Source organism: Falco naumanni, chromosome 9, assembly GCF_017639655.2.
Source record: "Falco naumanni isolate bFalNau1 chromosome 9, bFalNau1.pat, whole genome shotgun sequence".
Taxonomy (NCBI): domain Eukaryota; kingdom Metazoa; phylum Chordata; class Aves; order Falconiformes; family Falconidae; genus Falco; species Falco naumanni.
In genome coordinates, this window is record NC_054062.1 from 6063161 (window position 1) to 6089986 (window position 26826).

General features: G+C 43.2%; 1 protein-coding gene across 4 annotated transcripts in view; it reads left to right on the forward strand.

Annotated features, from left to right (window-relative positions):
* EXD3 (exonuclease 3'-5' domain containing 3) overlaps window positions 1-26826 on the forward strand; it is a 290758-nt gene that overhangs the window by 37897 nt on the left and 226035 nt on the right. The window lies entirely within an intron of this gene.

Sequence of the window (26826 nt, forward strand, 5' to 3'; positions counted from 1 at the left end):
ACTTGGGTGCAGGAATGAGCATCTGGAGACACAGGGTGATGATTTCCTTGAAGAGGACTCCTTCAGGAGGCTTCCTGGTGAAGAATACAGCTCCTGGTGCTTCACCTTTGAGGAACATTTAAAACACCCTGGGTGAGCCTAAAACCTACAGGGCATACAAACAGGATTGCTTAATGGGTAACTGAAGTCATAATTGCAAAATAAGCTTATAATGCTAAATAATAATAATAATGTGTAGTTCCTGAGGCTCAGCAAGCAAACAAGTCAAAGCTGCAAAAGATTTTTGTAGCTCCCCTCTTAGCAAAATTAATTTTCTTTGCCCACTCTTCAGCCCTATCAAGTGTATCTATATAGCATGCCAGAGAAGTCAGAGGCTTTGGGGTTATTTCAGGCAAAGGCCGTGTCTGTGTACGGGCATGTGCACATGTGTGCGGGCATGCATGATATTAATGGCCTTTGTGAGTGTCCTGCCAGGATGCTTTAGAACAAGACTCCAGCTGTGTTAGCTGTAGCAGTGTGCTGAGAGGGAAAGGGGCAGGCAGTCCATCAGGAAGGTGGCTCTAAGGGTAAGCTGAACTTCATTTGTGGAGTTTGGTCTGCTTTTACCCTAAGTCTCCCAGTGCTTGTGCTAACGTGTTCCAGTGATGTGCCCCACTGAATACATGAGATAGTGCAGTCTGTGTTACCGTTGGACAACCTGCATGTATAATCTGTATTTGACGAGTAGCAGGGGAGTTTTGTAAAAGAAGAAATCACATCTTTTGAACCCAGGTGTAGATAGGTGCATGCTGGCATCATGGTGCGAGGTATATTTTTGTAATGTGTTGAATGTTTATTTTCTGCCAGTCAAAAAAAAAAAAAAGAAAAAAGAAAAAAGAAAAAGATTGAGTTGTATTTTAGGTAGCCAGTGTGCCCCGAATGGCTTTAACACCTAACTGGACAAGCACAACTGAGAAGAGGCTACACAAAGAAGAGATGAGGTCTGATAACTACTTGCCTAATGCTATGAAAAGAGGGATTTCTCTGAGTCCGCTTGTGACAGACTTGTTGGTAGAGGATCACACTAAGCCAGGGTGAGCGAGCAACCTACTGTTGGGAGATTTATAATTACTTTTGAGTTGACCAGTGGAGATTGCCTGCTGTGAGGGACGTCTGCACAACATTCCGCAACATTTCCTCTCTATCTTTCTATCTTTAAACCTGAAATTTTCCCCTTTGTTTTGCCTGGCTTGACTTTTGTCACTTTCTCTTAACTGTGGCCCAGCTAACGTAGCTGCAAATCTGTTGGCCATTTCATTATCAGAGTTGGACGAAATGGAGATGAGCTGCCAGGTGTTGGTAATACTGCATCCTGCCCATCCAGTAACCCCACGTCGTAAACATGGGCAGTCGTAAATGAAGATCATAAAATAATAACATGATTTAGGCAGGAAGGGACCTCTGAAGATTACCTTTGCCTTGTCTTCTCAAGGCTGGACCAACTTCAGTTATGCCAGGTTCCTCAGGGTCTTGTTCCTCCTTGGATCTGTAAGCATGGTGATACCACTGTCTCTCCAGGCACCTGTTCCAATGTTTGGCTACTCCTGTGAATTTTATTTCCCCTAGCATCTCATCAGAATTTCACTGGTTGAAACCTGATGTTGCTCGTCATCTTTGTACAGGCTTTATTTACCCTGAGCACACTCTGGGAAGAGCAGCAGTTGAGATTTTCAAGCAGAAAGATAAAAACTGCAAGAAAAGCAGCCCTGTCCATTCCCTGTTTGTACCTCTGGTTGATGGTGTCAGGCTATATAGTGATGCCAGCAAAGTTTTGTTTGCATCCACCAGCAGCAGGAGAACATTTATTAGCAAAACCATACAAATATCCTTACTCTGTTCAGGTCTGTAGCTCACCAACGCAGTTTAAGGAAATGGCAAGGAGCTAGAGGCTTGTTGCAGGGTGAGTGATGACAGGATAACTGGACCCCTGAAACTTTATTGTTCTTTGCTGACTGGATTTCTGTATTACATGCAGTGAACCTTGTTGTGGAAGCCAAGAGCTGGAATTACTGAACACCTGTGGTTTTGTTCTTTGTTGGAGTGAGGAAGAGGATTTGTCTGCTTTGATCTCCCATTTCTGACTAGTTGCCCCTCAAGTGGGTTTTCCCCACTGCAAGACAGTATGTGATTATGCTGCTTATTAGAGTGCCTCAGTGGTGGTGCTGTGCACAGCGCAAGGGCAGGTGGGGTCTCATACTTGGACAACTTGTATTTTAAACAAGAGCAGCAATGAAGTAAAGTGATGATCGCTGTTGTGCATTAGCACTTCTTCCTGAGTCAAAATCACTGCAGAGAGTAACGGCCCTTGCCTGCCATGTCTTCTCAGCATTTCACCTAACAGATCTGATGTTCAGAGACCAAATACGGACAGTCTAATTTTTGGCACACTCCCATTAAAGGTTTCAACCCAGTAGTGTTTCTGATATGGGAATTCCTTCCTTACAGCTGGATCAAAATTTCTGCTAAGTTTTCCCTGAAGCCACTTGGTCAAGTCCCTTTCTCAGGAGTGGGAAATTACATTAGTCCTCTTAGTAGAGGAGTCACCTTTTATTTAATGTGGTGAGTCTGATAGAAGAAGGGGAGGTGTAGAAGATGGTTAGTGCTGTATATTAGAAATTTTTGTGTGTTGTAATCATGCTTTAAACACTGCCAAGCATTCTTATTTTATCAGGTAGTTACTGTTGTTTCTGGCGAAATACGGCTGACGAAATGCACAGCTTGGCTTCTTGTGCAAAGGGAGCCCTTCTTAGGAAGCGGGGACTCCTGCAGCATGAGTAACTGATTAGTACCGGATTGCAAGAACTCGTAAAATGATTTGGAGCTGGTTGGAGAAGTAAGAAATAAAATAAGAAGCTAGAATGAATTGCAGATGTGCGTTGTAGATTTTAAACTGGGAATCCTAAAACCACTTGCCTAAGTTGAACCACATTAAGGGCTTGAGAAACACCAGGTCCATGGGAATCCTGTGCTGCTTGGCATCGTGTCCACAAGCCTCTGTTTTTCAGGCTAGACACCACATTTTCAGCTAGAGACTGTTTGGGTTCCAAGCAGATTTTTTTAATTTTGTTTTAAGCTAAATTAAAAAAAAAATTGCAGCCAGCAGCCAGGAGAATATTTGGCTTTTGTTTCTTTACCAGCTGTTTTTGTTCTCGGAAACTCTTTTTAGCTCCTGGTGTGTTTCTTCAATTTGTAGCTTATGAATTGCAGGAGCAGATGATACGCTGCTGAGTGCACCCTCTGTACGGAGCTGTGTGAGAACCAAGCAGTTGTGTGTTAGCAAGGGCAGGCGAACAATTTGTCATTAATTCCTAGAAAGAAGGAGTTTTGGGTGAAGGTCGCTAGACAGAATTTTGTGACTGAGAAGTTGGCTGCTTTCAAGAAATCTTGCTTTGTTAGGAAGGCTTTAATGAGCTCCTTCTATATCTTGAAGTTTTGCCGCTAACAGAGCTGCGGGCAGTGCCAGCTGCCCTGGAGCAGATGGCCACGGAGAGTGCAGAGCAAAGGCTGTAAAAGCTCTATATGTGGAGCTGTTATTTACACCTTCTTCTCTTTCAGGTTTGGGAAAGCAGCTCAGCTGTGCTAGCCCTGGTTCTGGCTGGAGAGCTGCTGCCCTTGCTGGCAGCCCAGTCCCTCGGCCTGGGCGGTCTCCGGCCAGCCGCCAGCCCACCTCCCCCTCCTCTGGGCCAGGGTCCTCCAGGGCTGCAGTGTCTCCTTTGATCTCCTGCTGCTCAGCCTTGGCAAGGCGACCACCACGTCACTAGGGTGGGGGCCAAACTCTTGCCTCCTCACAGCTATAAACCCAGAAGTCTGGTTGCATATTTGTTGAGATGCTTCTTATCTCAGCCATTGTTTTACCTTTCCTGCTTGTTCCCTTAACAACCACTTTTGATCCAGCTCCATAGCGACTAACCCATCATACACCCACGCATGGAGGCATGCATCATCGGCAGGGAAAACAATGCCGTTATCTCCCAGTTACTGCTAATGGCGTCAATATTATTCTTCATTTGTCTGGTGTAAGAATGAGAAAGAAAAAGGCAGTGTTCAGATTGCTAATGGTGTGAATGCCTGTCTTGTCAGTCTAAGTCCTTTCTGAATCCATTTACTTTACAGTTTCTTCGCTTTGATCTCAGCCCTGTGCGTTTTCTCTGTAGCTTTAATTTGTTAAAGCATGTAGTGCTTTATCATGTGCTTAATTCTAAGCACAGTGAGAGTGCTTATGTGCTGAAGCTTGTTCACAGATGTGTTTCTGTCTCAGGACTGGTGTGTGAATGAGGAGCCAGGGATTGTGGCTTAATTCTAGCAAGGGATCTAGCTGGGATTTTACTCTGAAGAATTGTTTTTTAAAGACATTACTTTTTCTGCACAATTAATTTATGGTGCGGTACGATAAAAACGTTATTTAGATTTCAAATGCAAGTAGCCTAAAATGAGGAAATGCCAGAGTTAAGGATGCCTGCACAACACCAACCTACCACAATGTGGGTGTGAATTATGACAGTCTTTAATTACATGACCACATACCAACTTTTTTTTCCAAAGAACTGTTGTTTTTCAGTGTTGAAGATGGATGTGCTCTGGAGTGTGTAGTTAAGAAAGCTCTTGTCTGTCAAAGCTCTGCCTCACTTCTTTACTGTAACTGGAGGGTTTACAGGGAACCAGGTGGTGTATTGCAGGAGAAAAGGAAATATTGACTTCTGTTCTGATTTCCTCCATAGAGTTCTCATACAAAGGCATAGGGTCTTGAAGCTAAGCACACTCAGAGCCATTGTTCAGCATTTTAATTAAATTGTCTCTGAAAGGTAATGGTGGAGGGACTTGTGGAATAGCGAAGAGTAAGGGTAGTGTTGGGGGAGCAGGATTGGTGAAGGAGAGTGGTGATGAGGGAATCCTCTTTTGGGCAGAAAGAGCCAGGTAAGTAGTTTAGAACCTGTGAAACATGATCAGTGGATAGAGGAGGAGGTTTAACTGGCACAGAATCCCTCCTGCTGTATTACCTGCAGTGTGCTTCTCTGCCTAAAATCTTTCATAATTTTTTCCCACCACCCTGACTGGGATAGTTTAATAAAAGATACTTGGTGACACACACTATAACAGTACCACCTGTGTGGTCAAGCTGAATGCTTTAAAAAAAAACACACCACACACCACCCCCCCAAGTTCCTGAGATCTCAACATGTGTGCCTCATGATAGTGGAAATGCCTCCCTCTGTTTCAGTTTCTTCCCTGAAAAATAGAGATAATGCTACCTGGTACACTTGAATTTCTCATTTCATGGCTTCTAGTCTCAGTATGGCTCTGTGTTTTGGTGCATCACCCTCTATTTTGAACATGGTGATGATGAGGAAGGAGGTGTTTTGCAGAATTGTAGTCATTCTTCATCTGATTTTGTTCCTCACAGAAAACTCCAAATGGACCTACTGGCTGTATTTTCAAGATAAATTATTCTACTTTGTTTGGTTTTTTGTCTACTTTTTTTGGCTTTTGTTTGTTTGTTAATCGAAATGGTGGCCCGAGCACTGCTCCCATTCCTGTATCCTCAAGGCAGGTGCACTGAAAGCTCAGCATGCTGAGCTGGTGCACTGCTGGTGGGATGAGCCATAAGCCAGGCATTAGCCAAGCTATAGATGTGTTCAGCCTGGAGGTTCCTCCTCTGTGTAGGGTGGGAGGTGGAAGAGGTCTGGAGCAGCTCTCTTTGTCTAAAGATCAGCTTAACCAAAGCGGGGAGGCTTTAGATCAAGATGTTTTAGTCCTGAGCTCCCCCAGGAGAATCTGGGACAGGTTTCCGAGATAGGAAGATGCTGAGCACTTGTGCTGGTTTTCTCACTCATGGGTTGAAAGTTGTTTTGAATGCTTCTGTCTCACTTCTGATACTGCTTCTACAATTACAGTTAACACAGCCCTGTAATTACTGTGCTGCAGATAAAGTTGCTATTTCTTACACTGTATTTTATGTCATGTTTCTCCATTGTTGCAAATTAAATATTTTTATAAGACCAAAAAAACCCAAACCCCACAGATGTAAGCTTTGAAGAGAATTGCATGTTTTCAGAATCTTCAGCAATGCATTTAGTTTGATTGGTTCTAAATTTCCATCATCTCCATGTACCCGCTTACTGCAGGTGTGCTGGATTCATGGCATGCTGTATCTGCTTTACATGATGTAAAAAACTTTGTAAATGCAACTGCTAAGAATGCAAAGTATTTTTTCAGTGTGAATGTACTTTTATAAAAGAAAATCCAATAGCATGGTTTGTTTAAGCCACTTAAAATTGTTGCAAAAACTGTGTTGGCTGTTGCAAAAACTGATTTCCTCATTTGTATTCATTTTTTTAATTTGTTGGATTTGGGGACAGATAATTGCTTAGCAGCATAAGAATATGTGTAATTCCCTAATACATTATAGCATATTACCTCTTCAGCAAGTTTGTTATACTCTATCATCCTTTGTCCCACAAAATCCCTTTGCTCTATAGTGAGTCCCACAGTACCAAAAACAGTGAGACTTTTTTTCTTTTTTTCTGAATAGCAGCTTGTTGTAATCTTTTAAGTTCAAATTCTCTTCTGTCCAAAACATGTTCTTACTGAGGCTTGGGCAGTTTGAATAAAAACCTGATGAGCAATTTACTTTTAATTTTTGTCTTACTAAGCCTGATTATTGTTTTAATTATCCATTGTTATTGTTTGTGACCTTGCACTAGAATTGTTCAGTATGAGTTTAGAAAGATTCCTGCTTTTATGTGAGGAGGGTGTGACTGTGAGGAAATGTTTGTTCAGTTGGGTGGAACAACTTATCTTTCTTGTGCTTTCTTTGTGGGACATTCGTCTTCAGCTGAAAGCTGCAGGATCACTTATTGAATTGTTTATTGCCTCCAAAAAGAAAATGGTATTTTAGATTTAGTGGATTGAATTGTCTGTTCCCCTAAAACCTCCAGGTGATCCTGTTAACTGGGGGGAGATGCTTGAAGGGCACGGAGATGCTGTTAGTACACAACTTCTAGCATATAGGAAAAAAAGGAGAAATTGAAGGGAAGGGACTGGGCAAACCTGAACTCCAGAGAAGCTGCCCTCTGCAATCAAAATCTTTTCCATTTGGAGTGTGCAGTGTAGCCATGAGGCAGTAACTGAATGTGCTTTAATGAATAGAGTACTAAAATTGTCGCTCGATAATTTGTAGTTGTGCATTTCTGTTTTGTATCTTGAGGAGTTAAATTCCTGCGTGGTGGAGTCAGGGTTTTGATGTAATGTTGGAAAGCAAATGCTGCCAATTTGGAGTCTATGACTTTAGTAATTGGTGGTCCTACTGTGTTATCCATAACAAATGGACAGTTCAAATGCTTTATGTTTATAGAACTAATTTCCTAATTTAAATGCCTATTTAAAAGCTCTGGTTTAGTGTTTCATTTCTCAGTGACCCCATTGTATTGAGGGATTGAGTTTCAGATCAGAGTCTTTCTAGATGTAATACAGTACGTTTTAGGAGCACTGCACTATCTGAACTATACTGAATATGGAAGACAGCAATGAAAAACACTCTTGGTTGCATACAAATTATGTGAAGTATACTGGAGATCAGAAAATGTTAAGTATATGGCTGAGTAACGGTTATTCTGGAAAGCTGTATAGATGTGAAGCTTAACCTTTGTGCTACAAACCTGTGTATTTTTAAGAAAATTCTTTTCAAAGTGATCACTTAGTCTAATGCTGATATTAGTGGGTATGCTTTTAAAAGTGTTCAATATATGAGGTTGTACTTCCAGTTTTTCAGTAAAGAGAACTACATAGATACCTATTTTTAATGATCTAGCCACCTTACTTTATATTTAGTTTCCTAATTGTAAGTGCCATTCAATCTTTAAAAAACAGTTTGCAAGCAGTTTTATGTTTTACATCCATGCAGGATTTTTGAGTGATTTGTTTGGGGCAGGGAAGAAGCAAAATAACTAGAGGGTTGACTATTTTTTTTTAATAAATATTTTAGTGCAATTACTTGATATACAGGTTAATGTTTATTGTTTATGTAGTAGTGACCAGTAAAAAAAAAAGTTCTATATTTGAACAAAACAACTTAGATGAAGGAAGCGAAACTGTGAGCTACAGAAACCAGTGTATCGTTTCAGACCACGCACATTTGGGAACAGGTTTATATTCCAGCTTCTTAAAACCATCACCTCTTGTTCTAATCAGTAGCATGCTTGTTGAAAATAAACTGAACCTCCTGGGGGGAAAACAAATGAATAATGTCCCACTTTTCATTAGAATCTCATTAGTTTTGCAGTTATGAGGTATAAATCAAAAAACATAAGCGAAAACAGCAGTTCCCAAAACACAGTGCTGTTTAGATTCCTGCTAATGGCTGTCTGGCTCCTTATACTTTATGTCACTCTGTGATTGGAATTCAGCAGGGTACCGTGAGGTTTTCAGGCTTGGTCTGGTTAGTATAGATAGCATGAGAAAAATACATCTGTTAATGTACACGTTTGAAAGTAGTTTCTGATTCACGTGAATGTGAATAGGTGGGAAGTCTGCTCACCAGTGTATTCTCAGGGGTTTGCGTACACAGCGTGTTTGAGCACATTTAACTTGGCCCGAAGAAGATGTATTTTTAAAGAATTTCTGCCATGATTATGGAAAACATGTTTTAAAAAAAAAAAAAAAGCTTAATTGAAACTTTTTGTCTTGGATGTGTTTTGCAATGCAGCAATTTTAATTTTAGTGAAATATGGACATTGTGAAACTACACAGATCTGAAAGTGGGCATGAAAATAAAGGAAACTTAAAATGTGTTTCCTTCACACACAGTTTTTGCAAGCTTATGTTAAACCAGATAGTCACAAAAGCAGAGTGTGATGGTTCATGACTTAAGCAGCTAATAAAACTTGCAGAGGTCAAGATGGGGAGGTGTACTTCTTTCCGCATATAGCTTTAGTGGTCTTGGGGGGAAAAAAAATCTCTGGCTGTAATAGAAAGATTGGTTTTATTTCTGAAGTTGACTGTGGTGCTGTGATCTCTAGTTGAATCCTAATGAACATAAGCTCTTCTTCGTCCTATCCTACCAGCTCTCAGTGTCTGTTTCTTCTTGGATCAAGGGACTTTTCTATTGCAGAAGTGCAAATCCCAAAGGAAAGGAGAGGGGTGCAATCTTGGGTCTGTCAGCACAGTCTCATTGACTGTGAGTACAGTAATAAGAGTAAGGCAGCTCAGGGAGCAAATAAGAGGGAAAAAGGCAGATGATAGAGTTAAATCATTATTATTGTTGTCATAGATTCAGAATGCACCTTGCTTTGATGTCATAATTGATCTGTGCAGAGTGCTGTGCTGGCTGAGGTCTGGAAACAGTACAGCCACCATCACACCATGGGGAGCCAGGGCCATAAACCCAGTTTGATCTTACACTGCTTCCATTTCGGATCTACGTGTCCCTGCACTGCCTTCCCAGGAGCAGGGAAAGGTGGCTTTTAGGGGCACGGGAAGGGTCCTGCCAGGCTGTTGCTGTGCCAGATATGAGGTGACCCCCTGGCAGAGCACTGTCCCCGCTCTGCTCCTTGCTCTAGGTTTAAGGGGCTCAGGGGCTGGGTGCAGCAGTGCTTGCACCCACAAACCAGCTTCAGTCCTGAGAAGCCCTTCTGCAGGTGGGCACAACTCTAAGGTCTAGCAGGGCCCCGCTGGCTGGCTGCACTGCAGAGCCACTCTGGCCAGTCTCTGCAGCCCACATCAGCCTTCTCCATCACCTGGCAAGGTCAAGACCCCTTCTGAAATTCCAAATCCAGGAGTGGGCTGTGCTCTCAAACAGGTAAAACATAACCCCCACAGGAAAAAAAAATGAGTCAAAGAGGAAGCTGATGGCCTCGTGATGGGGTAAGGAGGAAAGCAGGTGAAAGCATTCTCCTTGGCCTGATGCTGTAACTATGGCCTACTTGTCTGTAAGTACTTGTCTTGTACTTAGCCGAGAAAATGCCTGTTTGTTGGTGGCTGTTTGTTTATATAAACATAAGACCCACGCAGGCAGCTGTTACCTGGGGAGCCTTTTCATATTAAGGCCTTTAGGACAAAGCTAGACTTGTTTGCTTTTTGTGGTTGTTTCTGCTTAACCACATGGCTTTTATTATAGATATGGTAGATAATGTATATAACAGTTCAAGGAGAGGAAAATGGCTCTAGTTAAACCAAATTCTGTGGAAAATCAGTTCCCCTTTTAATATTACAACAAAAAGACTACCTGCTTGCATTTATGTAATACCAAGCATGCGTAATTTTAAAAAGTGGTACCTTCTTTCTTACAAAAAATGAACTTGCTGGGCCCCAACAGATTTAATAGCTGAGATTGGAGGGCACATGCAAGTCTGTTCAAAATCTGCTGTAATTTGAAATGAACTTTGATTTCCTGCCAACCTGAAAATGTAGGTCAGGAAAAACAGGTACTTGTTTCTACAACAACTGTCTGAGTGCTGTGGTGTAACTTGCAGAAGTGTTCTGCTTTTTTTGAAAAAGATTTGCATTGATTTATAAATCTTTAAATTTAGAAAAATGAACTGCTCTTTTGCTTTTTCCAGAAGTGCTTCATTCTTTCCACAATATGTGTTTGGAAATCAAAATGCTCTTTTACTTGGAGAGCAGAGGAGAAAGAAAGTGAAACATTCGCCAGTTTGAAATGTTTTACATTTTTTAGAGCAGTGCAGACTGCGCTAACAAGTTTTGAACCCTTCCCTCCAGAGTGCCCTGGGATGCCATGTGGCCTCATTAACTTGGCTACTCCAGGAACAGATTGAAAGCTGCTATTTTCATGTATATTGTTTAAAACTTGGCTGCAGTGATGAGGTAGGGAGGGAACACCAGGGAAGGGAAAAAACCCAAAAAAGGAGAGAGCAAGAAAAAGAGCCTTAAGGCTGATATCGCTAGTTGTTTTGTTACTGATATTGAAAATTTTGTAATTTTGCCTGGATAACATCATTTTGGCTTTGATATATTCCATTTGGGATGTCTTCTTTACACTTGCTGATTTTAACTTGGATTGAGATGAGGAACTTCCTCAGATTTGAGCACGGCTCTATAAAGTCTCTCTTGGTGGTAGGTTAAAAATAGAGCAGTTTTGCATTTCTTTTCCCTGCTGTGGTCTAGATGAGGTGCAAAAAGAAACAGACTTTGTAATTCTACGTGCTGTCTCCTGGGTTTCACGTCCTCCTTGAGCACGGGACACATGGCTGGTGTGTCTCCTTTGGAGTAGCTTTTAGCCAACTGCCAACTTGTTCAGGGTAGGGTTGAGTGAAGTCAGGCAGATGGACACCTCAGCACTTCCATGGGTTCCTTGGTAGGGTGTGCACGTTGCTTGAGGATCTCACGCTCTTGCTCTGTTAGCCTCCATGGATCTGTGACAGAGTGAGGTGGCTTCCGTCTTAGCCAGGAGTAGGGCTCTTGGTACCTGAAGCGGGCATTTGAGTATTTTGTGGAGGAGCAGGGTGGGGGATTCCTCCTCAAAACTGCTGTGATGGTGTGGAGTTCTGAGGAGAAGGTAAGAGGTGTCCTGTTTGTGCCAAGCCCTTTGCCATCTGCTGTTCTCTGTGCAAAACAGTTCTGTCAAGTACCACTTGGGTGGTTAGCAAAGGTTTTGGTAAGCTGGCATTTCTGACAATACGACCAATGATAGTTTGCAGAGAGCCTTGAGCTTTCTTTTGATGGCCACTGAAGGGTTTTCAGATTTGGGTATTATTCAGCCCTCCCTTTCCACTGCCACCTCCCCTCTTCCTCCTCCTCACCTTTCAATACAGAAATACTGCATTTCCTCCTTAGTCAAACCAGCAGATCCATGTGAATCTCCTGTTACTAAATGAAATCGTGGTTATCAGCACTTGTGGTTGGTGAAGCCATGCGTGGCCACTGCCCCTGGAAGCACCCTGGAGGAGTGCAGCAAGCTGTCCCAGCCCACATCCCCAGGGCTCAGGGAGCAACACCTGGGATGGGAGTAAGGGCTGCCTGCCCAGCCTGCTCTCCACTTCTCTCCTGGGAACAACAGTTCTGCAAAATCTTCATGTTTTGAAAGTGATTCAGTTTACTTTCAGGCTGCTGCATTTGAATTCAAAATTTCAAGTATTGAGTAGTCTGAGTTTGCTATAGAAAATAAGTCTAGATTGCTGCTGGTGATGTAAGTAGGAAAACAGAAACTTTCATGAAGGAGAGCTGTGACGGGTAATGGCTTTTGTCATGATTGTGTCTATAGGGTAACAGAGCTGTGCAGCTCTGCTGGACAGGGGTGACCAGAGTGCTTTCACTGACATCAGCTAAGGGATACAGCGAGGGGCTGTACTGGCAAACCTTTGGATTGTGCAACCTCCAGAAACAGTGTCCTTGTTTCACACGAGAAAATAGTTACCCTCTCTAGTTCCTGTTAATCTTGGCATGTCCGCACACAGTTACTCTGAGGTGAGCTGTTCCCTTGGGTACCTGGGGCTGGAGATCATCTTTGAAAGTGTGGCTTTCTGAGCCTTTAACATTTGATTAACAGCTTTTACTGCTATAACTGCAGATGTATGAGCAAGCCTGATGCTATCTGATCAAAGCTTTATTATTTGCAAGCTCTTTCTTCCCTGGTACTGAAGTCAAAAGCGGGTACTAGAAATGCTTTCGTTTTAGCATCTTTTGCTGTTTGTAGATCAATATAGTTTTAATTGTCAATTCTATCCAGGAATCGTTTCTTTTTCCTTCCTAATTATTTGCTCAACCCTTCAGAGGCCTGGGGACTCTTTAATGGCACGGTATCAGATTGATTGTTAGTGTATCTGAGGCGTTATTGTCTTAAGCTTGGCTTCTGATGCTGCGTGCAGCAGCGGAGCGCTGCAAGCAGAGAAGAATGACAGATGAGCGGAGGCTTCCTGGAGAGCAGGCAGCGCATCCCCCAGCTGTTTAGAAGAATTGAGGGAGAAAAAAAGGAGAAAGGCAGATTATCCCATTATGTTTACAGGGCATCGGTCACACAAACAATGACTGTCCTCTTTGACAAGAGGATTGTTTAATTAGTTAAGGGTTTGATAAAGAGATGACTAAACATACAGTGCTCTGAAGGCATCTGCCTTTTAGTACAGCAGGCACGTCCTCCGCGCTAGTGCTGTGCTGGGCTTTTTCCCCCGAGAAGCACTGGAGGTCTCCAGAGCTCTGTTCCAACTCTCAGAGCTGGTTACTTTGAGCATATTAAATTGAATTTCTGTTATCTGAGAAACAAAATTCTAATTTAGCTGCCTGTGAACTAGTTCTGGGCATTCAGAAAGAGTGAGGCAATCTAAGTTTTACTTGGAAAGGTATATTTTCTTATGTAGATATGCTGGTACCATCAGTTCTCTTATCTTTATAGCTTTTCCCTTGCTTCTCTTATTTGTAATGTAACAAGCAGTGCCAGGTTACATTCCCTCCCACAGACTCTGAACTGGACCAGAGTGAGAATCTATGTAAAGAGGTTATTAATTATGCATAGGTAAGTGGGTGTGAAACAGTGGAATTCAAAATGCATGTTGCAGTGGCTGTAAGTACAGTATTACATTGGCTTTTCCTTGCTTCTGAATTTGACCGCAAAATCCAATTTGAAATACAGAAATAATGACTAGAGAGTGAATTTAAGTAGGATATTGAAATGTTGGTGTTAGCATCGATTCTAGTCTGTGTATCTTCTCAAGAGCAAGGAGTATACAGAAATAAAATCAATATTCAGTATTTCATAAAATGTTCCATCCTAGCCATGAAATAGTATACATTTAGCATTCTGCTGAGCTTGCAATGGTTTGCTTCTTTTTAAATTGGTGTCTGCCTTTGTAAATTAATACTGACAAATAAATACACATAACGTGTAATAAGAAATAATGTTGTATCAAATACAACTTTTTTTATGTAGCTACTAAAAATTGTTCTGTTGCTGTATTGCACTCTTAAGCCAACACTTAGAAACCACTCATTTCTCAGTGTCTAGTATAATTTTTAACTTTTGAGCCTTCTGATATTTTTTTTCTTGGAGACTTTTCATTCTTTGTAATGTTTTGTAACCACAGAACAAATACTTCCAATCTATCAGAGAGAGTGCGTCATTAGACATTTAATCACAGCCAGAAATGGTATGTATCAAGCATTTTAAATTCACGGGGGGATTGTGCATCAGGATTAACTGTCCAGCGTTGGGGACAAACTGCCACTGTGTCTTCCAGTTATTGATCTCGCCTTTGCAAGCTTCCTCTTTGTTTGCTGAGTGTGACAAAGTGGGTAGGCTGTGCCATGTGTCAGCGTCCTTCCTCATCCGGGCAGGGGAAGACAATGCATTCAGCATCCCAGGTGGCAGGGGAAATGGTGATAAAGCTGCGAACACTGATTTAAGCATAGAAATTCCTCCATCTCAGATACTGGTGTTTGTTTTTTCAGTGCTCCTTTCTTAAAATGGCAGGGCTGCGAGTTTGCCCCAACCCTCAAGAAAATGAGCTGTTACTGCATTTCTTACGATTAATTAAAATGTACAAACAGCTGCAGCCTGGTGCTTCAAAGATCTTATCTGGACACAGCACTGTGTCTCTCGGGGCCTCTTTCTGCTCATTCTCCTTTATCCACTAGTGCAGGGCTTGATGCTGTTTGACGCAGGGGAGTTGCAGGAGGACAGCAAAGCTTTACAACTGCTGCCTGCAGGTGTCACGGAAGTTTGTGGAGTCCCGTGTTAGTGCCTCACTTGCTAAATTTCTATTATAGCTTCCTAGAGGGATGTGTGATGTTCTAATAGATACATTTTTTTTTTTCCCTCCCAGTAAATAGCAAGCAGCCTTAAATTACCACCGATGAACAGCTTTCCTCCTGCTGCACCTGTGTGGTATCTCTGGTTCAGGTTGCTGTTGGCCCAGGCTGTTCCTGTCTTCCTGTTCTCCATAAACTTAGTGTGAAGGAGGCAGCAAAAGCACCTTGAAAGGAATTTGGGTCGAGTACTTCATCAGTACAGGATGCTGCTTCATGCTTTCACACCAGTGAAGATCAAGTTTCTTTTCAGTAGGAGCTGTGCCAACTTCACCACCCACAGCTTTGACAAAGGGTATTGTTTCAGCATTTGAAGTGATTAATAATTTTTAGGAGGTTGCAATTTCCCATTTTCAGCATGTCGCCTCTGGTTTCCTTTTTGTGTCCCAGAAGGCTTTGGAGAGGCAGAGTGGCATGGTAAGGAGTGCTTGTGCAACCCGGCATACCTGCATGGAGCAGGGGCTGTTGCAGTTCTTCCTGAAGTGCATTGTGTCCATCCAGCCCTATTTGATAACACAGTTAGTAGCTTCCTCAGCCACCAAATAATGTTTTCCTTAACTGCCATCAGGCTGTGAGAAATTTCCTCTGTGATGATGAGTTTAAATAACAACTTTCCTGCACCTTATTTCCATCATTAGCCTGGTGGAAATCCCCGAGGAGGACTGCAACAGCCTACAGTTATACACAGCTTTAAGAAACTCCATTTCTGGAAGGGATGCAGTCAGTTAATCACTGAATCCAAAGGTACCTCAAAGACCGTGAGGAACACATGGGACAGCTACAATCAGCAGCGTAGGCTGTCTTTTCAGCTAGTGCCTTTGTTGTTTAGCAAGACCCTTGCCTGTTTTCTGTGGTCTTGACTCACTTGAAACACCCTGCAGGGAGGGCTGTGCTTACAGCTTTCTACCTTGCTCTGTGCTGCAACTATTGCATGGAAACTACGCAAAAGAGACATTGCTTTGCTGCTCAAGGTAACAGTTGTGGGCAGTGAGTATTTATGTGTGTTTCTAGCTTCTTGTAGCACCGTGACAGCAGCACTCAAAGCTGGAGTGAGCCTTTGGTGCCTGGGCTGTTGTTTTGGATTTGTGTTGCTGTTGCAGACCTGTGGCAGTGATGGCAGCAGCAGGGTTATGTGTATCTGTCCTCATTTGTTTTCAGTAAAACCTGACCTGCTGAAGTACAGAAGTTAGTATACACAGGGCGGCTGAGGTGTCTTCCGCTGAGAAAGGGAGTGAGGGAACTTTTTCTCTGAGCTAATGCATGCTCGCTGCTGAGCACCTTTCTTGAGACACCATACAGGAAAAATAAAGCCAGGATAAATAAATAGTTAAATAGTATCGCTGCCTAGCTTCCCAGTACGGAGGGCTATTAAGGCACAGAAGTGGAGGAAGGGATGATAAGGGATACCATTCTTACCGACGTCCAAGGTGTGTGGCCATGGAAAGAAATGCGATGCAAACAGTGGGAGAGGCAAGCAGATGCAGCAGAGCACCCTTCTGCTGTGACTGTTGGCCAAACACCCAACACTTCTGTTGCCATGCATCCTCTGGACAATGCACGATGCTGGTCCGGTACAGCATGCAACCTCTTTGGGGTTTAAAAAGGAACTTAAGGGGCTGATCTCACACACAGCTGAGATGTGCATCAGTTCGCTGATAAGAGTGCATAGTATCCTGATCTTTTTACTGACCACCATAAGCACATATCCCACAGCATTGCCTCCACGATGCCTGCCAATAGTATGGCACTGGTGCTCGCTGAATTGATGATACCAAAGGAGACATCATAGTTCCCTTTTCATTTGCTTTTCAGACCCTGCAGTTTCTGGTAGGCATCTGCAAACTCAGAGTGGAGAGCTTTGCGGGAGAGCAGTACAGGGTGAGGTCTCTCTCCAGTGGTTACTTTGATCAAGTGTGGACTTGTGCATATGTAATGCCTTATAAGAGAGGTACTTTATGGCACTGTGGCAAAGCAGTGCAGAGGCACACTGTCTTGATGTAGCTAACTTGCTGCCCTGTGAACAAGTGAATTAGATTGTAACATCCCAGAGCAGACATGGCATGTTGAAATGAAAAGGGAAGGAATCCCAGTCTTCCCAGCGGTTGCCCACAGCTTTGCTGTTTCTCTTTGAATTTGTTGCCAGTTTGTTCAGATGCCAAATCATTTGGCAGACATAAATCAGATATTCCTGCCCATGCCTAAAGGAGAGTAATACGTTGGTTCTAACATTTGTATTATTTTATGGGTCGATTCATCATTACTTAAAGGTCTTTCAAAAGGTGGTTAAAACTATGCATAAGCTATAGTAGTTTCTGAAAAATTAGACCATGATTATTGCAACTGTAACTGCAGCTAATAAATCATGCTGAGAAAAACACATGCCTTTCAGGTTAATAATATTGTTTATGGATGCATAACAGTCCAAAAGCTGGCTAATACAGCTTTTTTCTCAACTTCTGAAGACAGTGGTAGAGACTTCAGTAACTACTGAGATCTCCTGATCTGAGCGGAGTTTCATGATAGCTGTGGATGGCACTGCTCAGAATGCTTCTGAAAATCAATCTAAGCCTTTGAACTTTGGTACTCTGTTCCCCTGAGATGGGGTGACCCATTTCTTGGGTGGTGATACAGGAGGAGGCTGGGTCTTGTTTATCATACTAGAACCAAAGAGCAATGAGAAGGTTATTGAAGACCCATCTTCCAGTCATACAGAAAAACCTGACTCACTACCCAGGAGTTTCAGGAGTGGTTTCTTTGTGCTGGCCTTCCAGGAGTGATGCGAAGAGCACAGAACCCCACCTTCAAAACTCTCTTTGTTTTGTACAATATCATCACCGACCAACTTGGTTACAAACCAATGTCCCATGTGAAAGCTGTTTATGCCACCAAAGATGATCTTGTTAATCCCACTGATGGCTTAATCGCTGTATTTAAAGCCTGCATTCTGAGGAAGACCTTCTCTAAACTTATTCAGGAGGTAAAGGGTGAGGAAGAACTCTCCCCAAAGCAGTTTTGAAAGCAATTTATTATTGAGTAGATAATAGATAATACTGATACAGCTTGGGAAGAGGTCAAAATTCAGTGCAGTGTGTGGTGAATAACATGACCCCACTTTGTTCTGACTTTGTGGGATTTGAAATTCTCCCTGCAGTCCAGCAGAACGTTGTTTCTCTTGCTGTGGGTGCAAGTGTAAGGAAGCATACAAGGAGAATGTGGTGGAGTTATTGGCTTAATGCTCTGAAAGCTTGACAATGACTTAATTGGCTTTGATAAGCATCCTTGATTGACCTTGATGTCATCAGGTGATGACAGTGAAAATGAAACTTGTTCAGAAACAGAGAGAGTGCTAGAAGGCTTACATTGAAGGACTGATAGGGGGTTGTTAGTCCCCTAGGTGCCAACAGGTGAGACTGTTCCGGACAGGTCTTCTCAGAGAGTGGGCCAACAAAGCCACCAGTGTAAGGTTTGATCTTACAAAGAGATATACTGGTCAGAGTCTCAGCCCAGTAATCTCTCATTCTTTAATTCATATTTCAATTAGTAGTCAAGATCTTCAGCCACAGCAAAGTCGTCTCATCTGGCTTTTCAGTCATTGCTAGATGTTGGCAGTTGGTCTCCGATTGCTGCAACTCCTGCCTCTCCAACCTCCATGTCATCCAGCATTCCTCCCTCCTTGCTGCCTTCTGTCACAGCATTTAACAAAGAGGCTATTCCCTGAAGGAGGTAGGACTCATAGGCAATTATGTGGGTTAAAGGCAAACAGAAATAAGGGGTAAAACTTACTAAAACAAGTAGCTTCTTGTTGTTGACAAAGTATATCAGATCTCAGGTGAGAAAAAACTGTGAAGAAAATCAAGGCCAAGTCTGATATGGTAACGTGGAAATTAAAATGTCAATAGCTTGTGGAACTTTTGAATTCTAAAAATGTTTACAAGGCATAATAGCAGTGCCCTTGGGAGACAGAAAAGGAGCTTGCCCATGAACTTGCATGTTGCCTGTGAAACCTGTGCAAGCTGCAGACCTGTGCGGCTCCACTCCGGGTGTGGGCAGCCCGTTAGTAACTCTGCTCGAGGACGGAAGATGAGGAGCTGCAGACAGTTGGGATCTGAGGGATTTGCTAACAACAGGGATAACAGAGGAAATGTTGATTTGAGAGGAAATCCTTGGATTATTCTGCTTTGATTTTAATAGTGTTTTGACATGGTCTGGAGTGAAAGTAATCTATGAGAAATCAACACAGCAGTGTTTCAGCTCCTTTGAGTGAATAGAAAGGGAGATTAGCAAGGGAAGCAGATAGAGATGGAGAAAATTGACTGGATTGCTAAAATTACTCATCCATCCTGTAAAAAATTTTTCTTTAGTGTTGTGTCTATAGCTAAAGCTATTCAAACAAAGCCCTCAGGAGACGGAAAGCTTCAACATTTTTTATTACGAGGAGGAAAAAAAAAGAAGTGGCTTTGTTAAAGACAAACTTTCCCCCCTCCTCCTGTAAATTCTGTGATTCTTAGAATTGTATCTGTTTTGTCTGGGAGTTTGCTTGAGCATCTGTCAGTCAGGAAGTGATTGTGTTTAGTGCATTTTTACCAGCATCGCTGTACTTCCAAAACTTTGTAGTGTAGATGTGGCTGAAAAAGAGTCTCTCTTGGTGATCCCTTAGGAGGAACCCCCAGAGTGAAGCATTCAGTAGGAGGTAAGAGTTCAGATCATGTTCCTACATGCATTGATGATCTGTGTGTCAGTGCTCTGACTCATGTCTGCTGGCCAAACAGCTGCAATAATTTAGGACATGACTGTCCCCCACTGTTTAGTAGTGCTGCAGAAGGAATGTGTCCTTGTATCTCAGTTTCTCTAGCTCACAGCCCAGCAGTTTTGCACAAATACTTTCACCCGCTGTTCACATTAACGTGCCAAAACTGAGAGCTGAAACATTGGGCGTACGATTCCAGTCAGCTGTGCTGTGCAGGCAGTGTCTCTTGGCAGAGCAAGGTGGGACAAACAGCTGGCGAGAGCAGTGTCTTCGGCTGCCACAGCTACATTTGCCAGAGCCTGTCCAGAACAGCCTTTTAGAAGTATCAGACTCTGGAGGATGGTTAATGCATTCTAGAAAAAAATGAATAGGTTTGTGCAAGATAAGAAAGCTTCCTCAGCAATCCAGGAGAAAATGTTCAAATACTCTGTTACAGAGCTCTAGACATATGTTAATAATGCTGGGTTCATTGCTTAACACTGGTGCCTAAAATCAGACTCAAACCTGAAATCAGAATGCTGGGAAGCAGTCAAAGTGCCTGAAGGGCGTCAAAATGAAAGAGCCCTGGCTCTGTTTTGGGAAGTAGTGAAGTTACATACTGAGTCCCCAGTGGTGTTATGCTTACAGTGTTAACACAAAGCTATTTGAGGATTGGAAAAAAGAAAGCAAAGTAAGCTTTTTTTCCTATTTTGAGGTAGAGCTCATGAGATACTGAATTGTCAGCAGTTGAAGTAACTATGCTGTATCTCCTAGTACAAAGGTTTTGTTACGGTTAAAGTAGTCTTGATTATTTAGTCCCCTGGCTTTTTAAAGGTTTTCAAATTGTTCTATATTGTAGTGGTTTTCAGTAGTGGCCAACACACTGGAAATAAATGTGTGAAGCGTGTTGACCCTGACCTGTTTTTCTGTTTGCTGATAACTTTTTTTATACTTCTATTCTGGTTGAAATTCTGCATTACATATTTCCAAAGGTTCCTTAGTTGTGTTTTTTAAGGTGGTGGTTTGGAGGTGGAATGATCCTTTGAGATTCTTTCTACTGAAGTGGAGATCCCTTGGTAGATTAATTGCAACCTGCATGTGTTTGAAACAGCATTTAGAAAGTACCAGTGTAAGAATCCATTTAGCCTGCAAGCTGTCTTTTGGTTTACCCGGCGTGTGCTGTCAGGCAGGGCTTGTTCTCCTGGCCTTTCCTTCACACAAGAAAAGAAAAAAACAAGAAGCGGAAAAATGCAGACGATAACAAGGCTGAAAATCAGTCTTTAAAGTTAATATATCTCAGAAGATTAGGTTTCTGTTTCGCTGTTGCCTTTACACAGAATATTCTCTGTTCTTGCTGTTCATTGTTCCGCAGGAATCTTCAAGAGCAAAACAGCAGCATCAGGATGTGTCGCATTAGTAATTCAGTTACACAAACCCATTCGCTTCTGGTGTCTGCTGACTACAGAGGGTTTGGGTGTCACTGATCATGTTTAAACATCTTGATGTACCTTTGTGTGAGATGCCATGTGTTGGACACCTTGCAGGATTAGTAGCGGGTACAGGACAGAGGCATGTGTGAGCATGTCTTCCCTTCGTGCTGCCGCTGTTGCTCCTCTGCCCGGTGATCCTACTGCCCACCTCAGGGACATGGAGGGGTCACAAAGCTACAGGTGCTGTGTGACAGGTGTGGTGTGGAGACTGTCGAGGGAATTGTGCGTCGGAAGTGTGGGACTGGAAGGGTTCAGACAGATGGTTCCGTTCCAGGGACAATACCATACCTGAACTGGAACACTGTGCTTTGAATTATTGCCCTTTTCATTCTCCAAATTCATGTTGAAGTGTAGGTCACCTCCCTGCTACATACCTTTTCAGAAAGGAGGGAGAGGATAGATGCTGCATGCGAGGTGATGGGGGGCGTTGGTAGGTGGAAAGGCTGGTAAATATAAGGGGGTTAGGTAGCACCAGAGGTAGGAGAGTAGGGCGCCTTCCTTTATGTGCTGTGCTCAGTTACTGGAGCAAACCAAGGGGAAGAAGGGCCATCTGTAGTACAATTTTACATAAACATCTGGCCGAACAAATAAGAGAGTAGAAATTCTAAGTTATGAAATGTTCATCTAGAGAAGACGATGCAGATTATGTCGGCAGGGTCTGGCCCTTCCAGCCTGAAGCGTCTGTGCGTGTCCCGGGCCCTGGCTGGGTTTGTCAGCAGAGGGTGCCAGAGACCGGCAAACTCCCTCACCGCTGGCAGCCTCCAAAGGGAAAAGCAGGTGTGACCCGCAACACCTTGTGTCCTGCAACCAGCATCCTTCCGTGGGGCTGAGCGCAGTGAGAGCACCACCTCCGACACCAAGAAGCACCCTCGCAGTATTGCCCTGAATTTCAGCAGTGACTTCAGTTATGCTGGTTGCTTCCAGGATGAGTCTTCCAAGTGACTGAAGGTGATTGATGTGTAAGAAGAGCAAAATGAACAGGGAGAGCTTGGTGTGTGGGGTGGTACCCATTTGCATTGCTGGCAGAGCAGGGGGACTTCACGCTTAATTTGAAAAGGTAGAGGGAGATGGGAAAAGGCAGCGATCAGCAGCCACGGTCCCATGCTCTGATGTGTAGGCAGGAGTTTGGATCTGTGTGTGCTGCTGGCCTGCAGGAGCCTCAGGGTGGGAGTGATTTTCAGGTGTTGAGTCATTCTGGGAGCCTTTCAGAAGATGCTCAGAGCCAGCAGTGTGGTGGTGGCAGAGGAGGCTACTGCCAGGCTTTTTTTTCTCTTGGTGCAGTGACCCTCTTCTGAGATGCTCTGTTGCAATTAGCTTCGAGGAAGCCTGACAGAAAACTGTCTCCCAAGTAACTCTGGAGGTTGCAGGGATAGTTAGAAATCATGTAATGTGTTTATTTCATCCCACCTATCCGTGACTCTTCAGATCTACAAGAAAAAAAGGCAAACTTTGTTCTCACTAAATGCCCTGGCAGGCACCTACCCTGTGTGTGTGTCTGAGCTGCTTTCCTCTAGCTCACGCATGCCTTGGGAGTCACAGCGTCCCCTCTATGGGAGAGCTTTAGAGCACAATCATTGAAGCATCGCACTAAAAGGTCTTCCTAGGCTTTCCGAAACTGAAGTCCAAGCTGTGCATTTTTTTTTTTCTTTTTTTTCACTCTTTTGGAAAGGAGGACTCGTCTCATTTCAAGAAGTTCCATTAGGTGGTTTCTGCCTTCTGGAATAACCCTCCTTGCTGTGCCACTGCAAATTGAACAAAGTAGTGTGTCGCTGCATTAACTTCACTTGGATGCTGCTGGTAACTGTTTACCCTGGCTGGAAGGGAAGCCGTGACCCAGCTGTTTGAAGTTGCTACTTCTAAATGGAGGGTAAGCTCTACTGTCAGGAGTAAAACACACAGAAATTAGCCGCTGGCCTGTGACTTGCAGTCAGCTCTAGGTTGTGAAAGGCCAGGTGTGAACTTAACTGGTTTCAAACATTGCCCCACATGGTTGGTACCTGCATGTGATGATTGTTTTATTCTTGGTATCCTGTTGATGATGGTGATGTGCTGGACATTCTGCATGCATGCGGGAAGACATGTTCACTGGTGTACAGGGCTTTCTCGACGGGTTCAGGTTTTATTTATGCCTTTGGATGTCACAACAATTTTCTTATTGATGTTAGGAACTTGGACAGGAACTTCCATTAAAAATACATTCTTGTCAAGCTGATGGGTTTTACCATTTGGGGGGGGGATAGCCTTGATAATCTAACAGGCTTCGATAGACATCAGTTAATATTTTGTCAGCTGCTTTCTAGTTTTAATGTCAGAGCTAGCGAGGTGAAGGGTGTATGCTAGAATTGTGTAGCTCTGCTGGTTTGAGCCTTCAGCAGTTTCAGTGAATCTTATGATAATAATGCTATGAAATTAAATTACACCCATAAATGATCAAAAACTAATAATTATTTAATAAAAAGTCCATTAAACTGAAGCAGAGAAAGAAGCATCTCCTTCTTAGAATGAACTCAAATAAAATCAGTTGATACAGAAGGTGGCTTTTAGCCTCAGGGTCTTCTCCTGGTCTGTTCCTGGTAACACACTGGAGTTCTGGCTTCTGCTGTGCTGTGTTCCTGACGGTGCTGTGGAGCCCTGTCCAGATGCGAGCTCAGCAGCCCACGGGGTCTGCTGGAGCCCTGCCTGCTCCAGGGCCATGGTGGGCAGCTGAGGTTGCCTGGGCTTTTCACACAGGCTCACTGTTGCTGGTAGGCACTGGCTGACAGCTTCTGCTGCTCTTTGTTTTTAATTTTCCTCTTGTTTTTGCTGGTGTCGGTGCTTTTTTTTTTCCTATGTCCTTATCACAGAGAAGTCAAGTTTCTATTTCTGGGTAGTTAAAGATTTATGTGATAAAGGAAAGACTGTAAAAATAGATAGAACTGCTATTTGCATTTCAGCCTGTGGTACGAAGAGGCCACAGGACTCTTCATTGCTTTTTCCCACTTTGAAATAACATAGGCTACTGAGATTGCTTGTAAATAGGCTCAGTATGTAGGTTAATACGTGTCATGCTGCAGTCTGAGATGCTGTAATTCAAGCATGGAGCAGAAATGTTGGGTGGTGTAGCACAGCTGGTGCGTTACGAAGAATGAAGTGTTGGGTTGGTGGCTGATGAGAAGCTAAAAGCCAAATCTGGCCCTAGAGCTGCTGTATCGAGTTTAAGTACAGGCTCCAAAGTCTGTAAAAGTCAATGAAAAGACACCCATAATCTTCAGAAAATGCTTTTGTTAGCACTTCTGGGACTGCAGCTCCTTGACCCATACTCCAAAGTAATATTTTTTTTTTTCTGCAGAGGGATCTGTAATGCTGGGTGTCTTTCGTTGCATGTGCCTGTATGTTCTGTAACAGTAAAGCAATAAAAGGCGGGTTGCAAAAATGTGAGATAGGCTTAAAAATCACAGTATGGAGAAGCCTATAAATAAACATTGCTTCCTAGTATTTGTCGTCTTGTTTCTAAAACTTTAAATTACTCTCACTTCACATTTTCTAATCTTTTTCTATAACCAAGCAGAATAAAAACCTTCTTTTTGTTTTGGTGATGTTTTCTGAAGAGAGAATTTTTTACAGTCTCTTCACCCAGCTGCTGGGCTTTCAGGAAGGCACCAGCTATGGCAGGGCTTGAGATAATGGCACAAGATCTGACCCCACAGAGGGTTAACAAACCACCAGGAGAGAGATTTACTGCTTTTCTCAGCATGGCTCCAAAGCTGAGGGTTTAGGAGCCTCTTGTTCACTCCAGCCCCGTGATGGCCCTGCTTGAACTGAAATCACTCAAAAGGAAACGGGTGGCCTCCAGTTCCCTGTCTGGTGGTGGCTGTGGCCTCAGCTGTTCTGAGGAAGCAGGACTGTGAACTCTGCTTACACCATCATCTGAAAAAGCCTCTCCGTCCACCTGAATGTTACTTCACCTTTGGGAGAGTTATGGACTACAGGCAGGGGAGTTGTTGGACGTTTTCTAGATACTCATCCTTTTTGCTTCAGACCACGTGCATTATTCAGGATGGCAGGGTACAATCGTTAGCTCGTTTTGCTTAAATATGAAGCAACAAACTCCTGCATGGCACTAGTGCCAAGATCAAGAGCTCAACAGTGCACACACCCGCTCTGGAGAAAAATCAGAAGTCCTTAGAGAAGCAGTTTGGCAGCTCTTTGCAGAACCCTTTTTGTTTAGCTGTTCCATGCTGGATTTCCTTACAGGGAATGCTTTAAACCAAGCAGAAGACGTCCCTAAGAGCAATTGCCTTCTAATGTGCCATTATTCACCACTGTAAACCGATCACAACATCCTGCAGGACTGAATATGTGGAGTTACGTTCTGCCTCTGGACACACTTGATTTAGACCTAAGTGGGGCTGACCTAATAGGAAAAAACCGCAAGCTTGATCCTGACTACAAAAATAGCAGGCAAGGAATGACAGAATAGCCTTTTAAATGAAGAACAATTGAATTTAATATTAATTCCTAAATTACTCTCGTATGATGTAAAAAAAGCAAAGCTTGAGGGTTTTGGTCTTGGGTCTGCTCTCAAGGCAGCTGGCAGGGGGCAGCTAGCCCTACCTGATGTGCCCATTAAAAGCTCCTGTAGATGTATGTGTGATTCCAGGATGTTGTGATTGAGGGTTTGGTTCCCTGCCCCTGAAGAGTCAGTCCTGCTGGAATTGCTATGCAAAGACATTTAAAGGGAGTATAAAAGAAATCTTGTCAGAGGTCTGGGAATCTGCCCAAGCGCGTGTTTGTGTCAGTTACTGTGGTGGGGTCTCGCAGGACACAACCTGGAAAGCCATTGCTTGCAAGTGGGGAAATTCTTCTCCTTTGCCCAACTGCTGAGCAGAGCCAAATTCTTCAGAGTCCTGGACCATGAACTTGCCATTTCAGTGGGTTTGTGTCCTCGGACAGATTGCAGATGAATTACAACCCCTGTTGTTCTCTGGGAGACTAATGGGGTAAATTGTGTTTAGGCTAAAACATATTTGTTCCACTTTTGGTATCTTCCCCCCAGACCTGCGCTTTTTTTTTTCTCCCCCCCCCTCCTTAGTTAAGGACCTTAAGGAAAGTGAAGGCCTTTTGCTAGTACAACATATTGAGGTTAATTCTGACCCACTAGATCACAGCTGCTTGCACTTAGCAGCATGGCATGAGTTGCTATCAAAGATGACCCTTCACAGAGCCTGGTAAGAATATAAACCTTTTGAATCCCCCTCGGAGTGGCATACACCTCATGCTGAACATGGGATAGATGTTTTTGAAGTTAGATACCATCTTCTGAAGAGCAGGAGGCTATTACTCTGGGGCCATCCAGATGCGCTGCTTGTTCTGTGTCATGTCCTGCTTGATTGTGCCTTACTTAGACTGCTGCTAACAACAAAAAACAATATACTGATGTGTACCTTTAGCTTGTTGTACAGTAACTTAAATCACTTGTTGTTATTGCTAGTCCATTTGTATTTTTCTAAGCATTTGTGTTCCACCAGCACACTCAGAGTGAGTACTCTCGAGGGGGAATTTCCTTCCTGATAAACAATTCTGCAATGTGATTCAGCAGGAAGGATGTGGTGGTTAAGGCACTGGACTGGGATTTGGGAGACATGGGTTCTGTTCCCAACTCTACCACAGTCAAGATGTGATGAGTGGAAGGGCAAGCAAACAAAGAGGAGGAGCTGTTTAGCTATGGCAAAAACATACTTTCACGTGGACTGTTTGTCCAGTTTGGAGGTTAGATAGGTCTGGCTTTTTGTTTGATTCATCAAGTAAACAATGTTAGAGACTCCTGTTTGTGCAATTGAA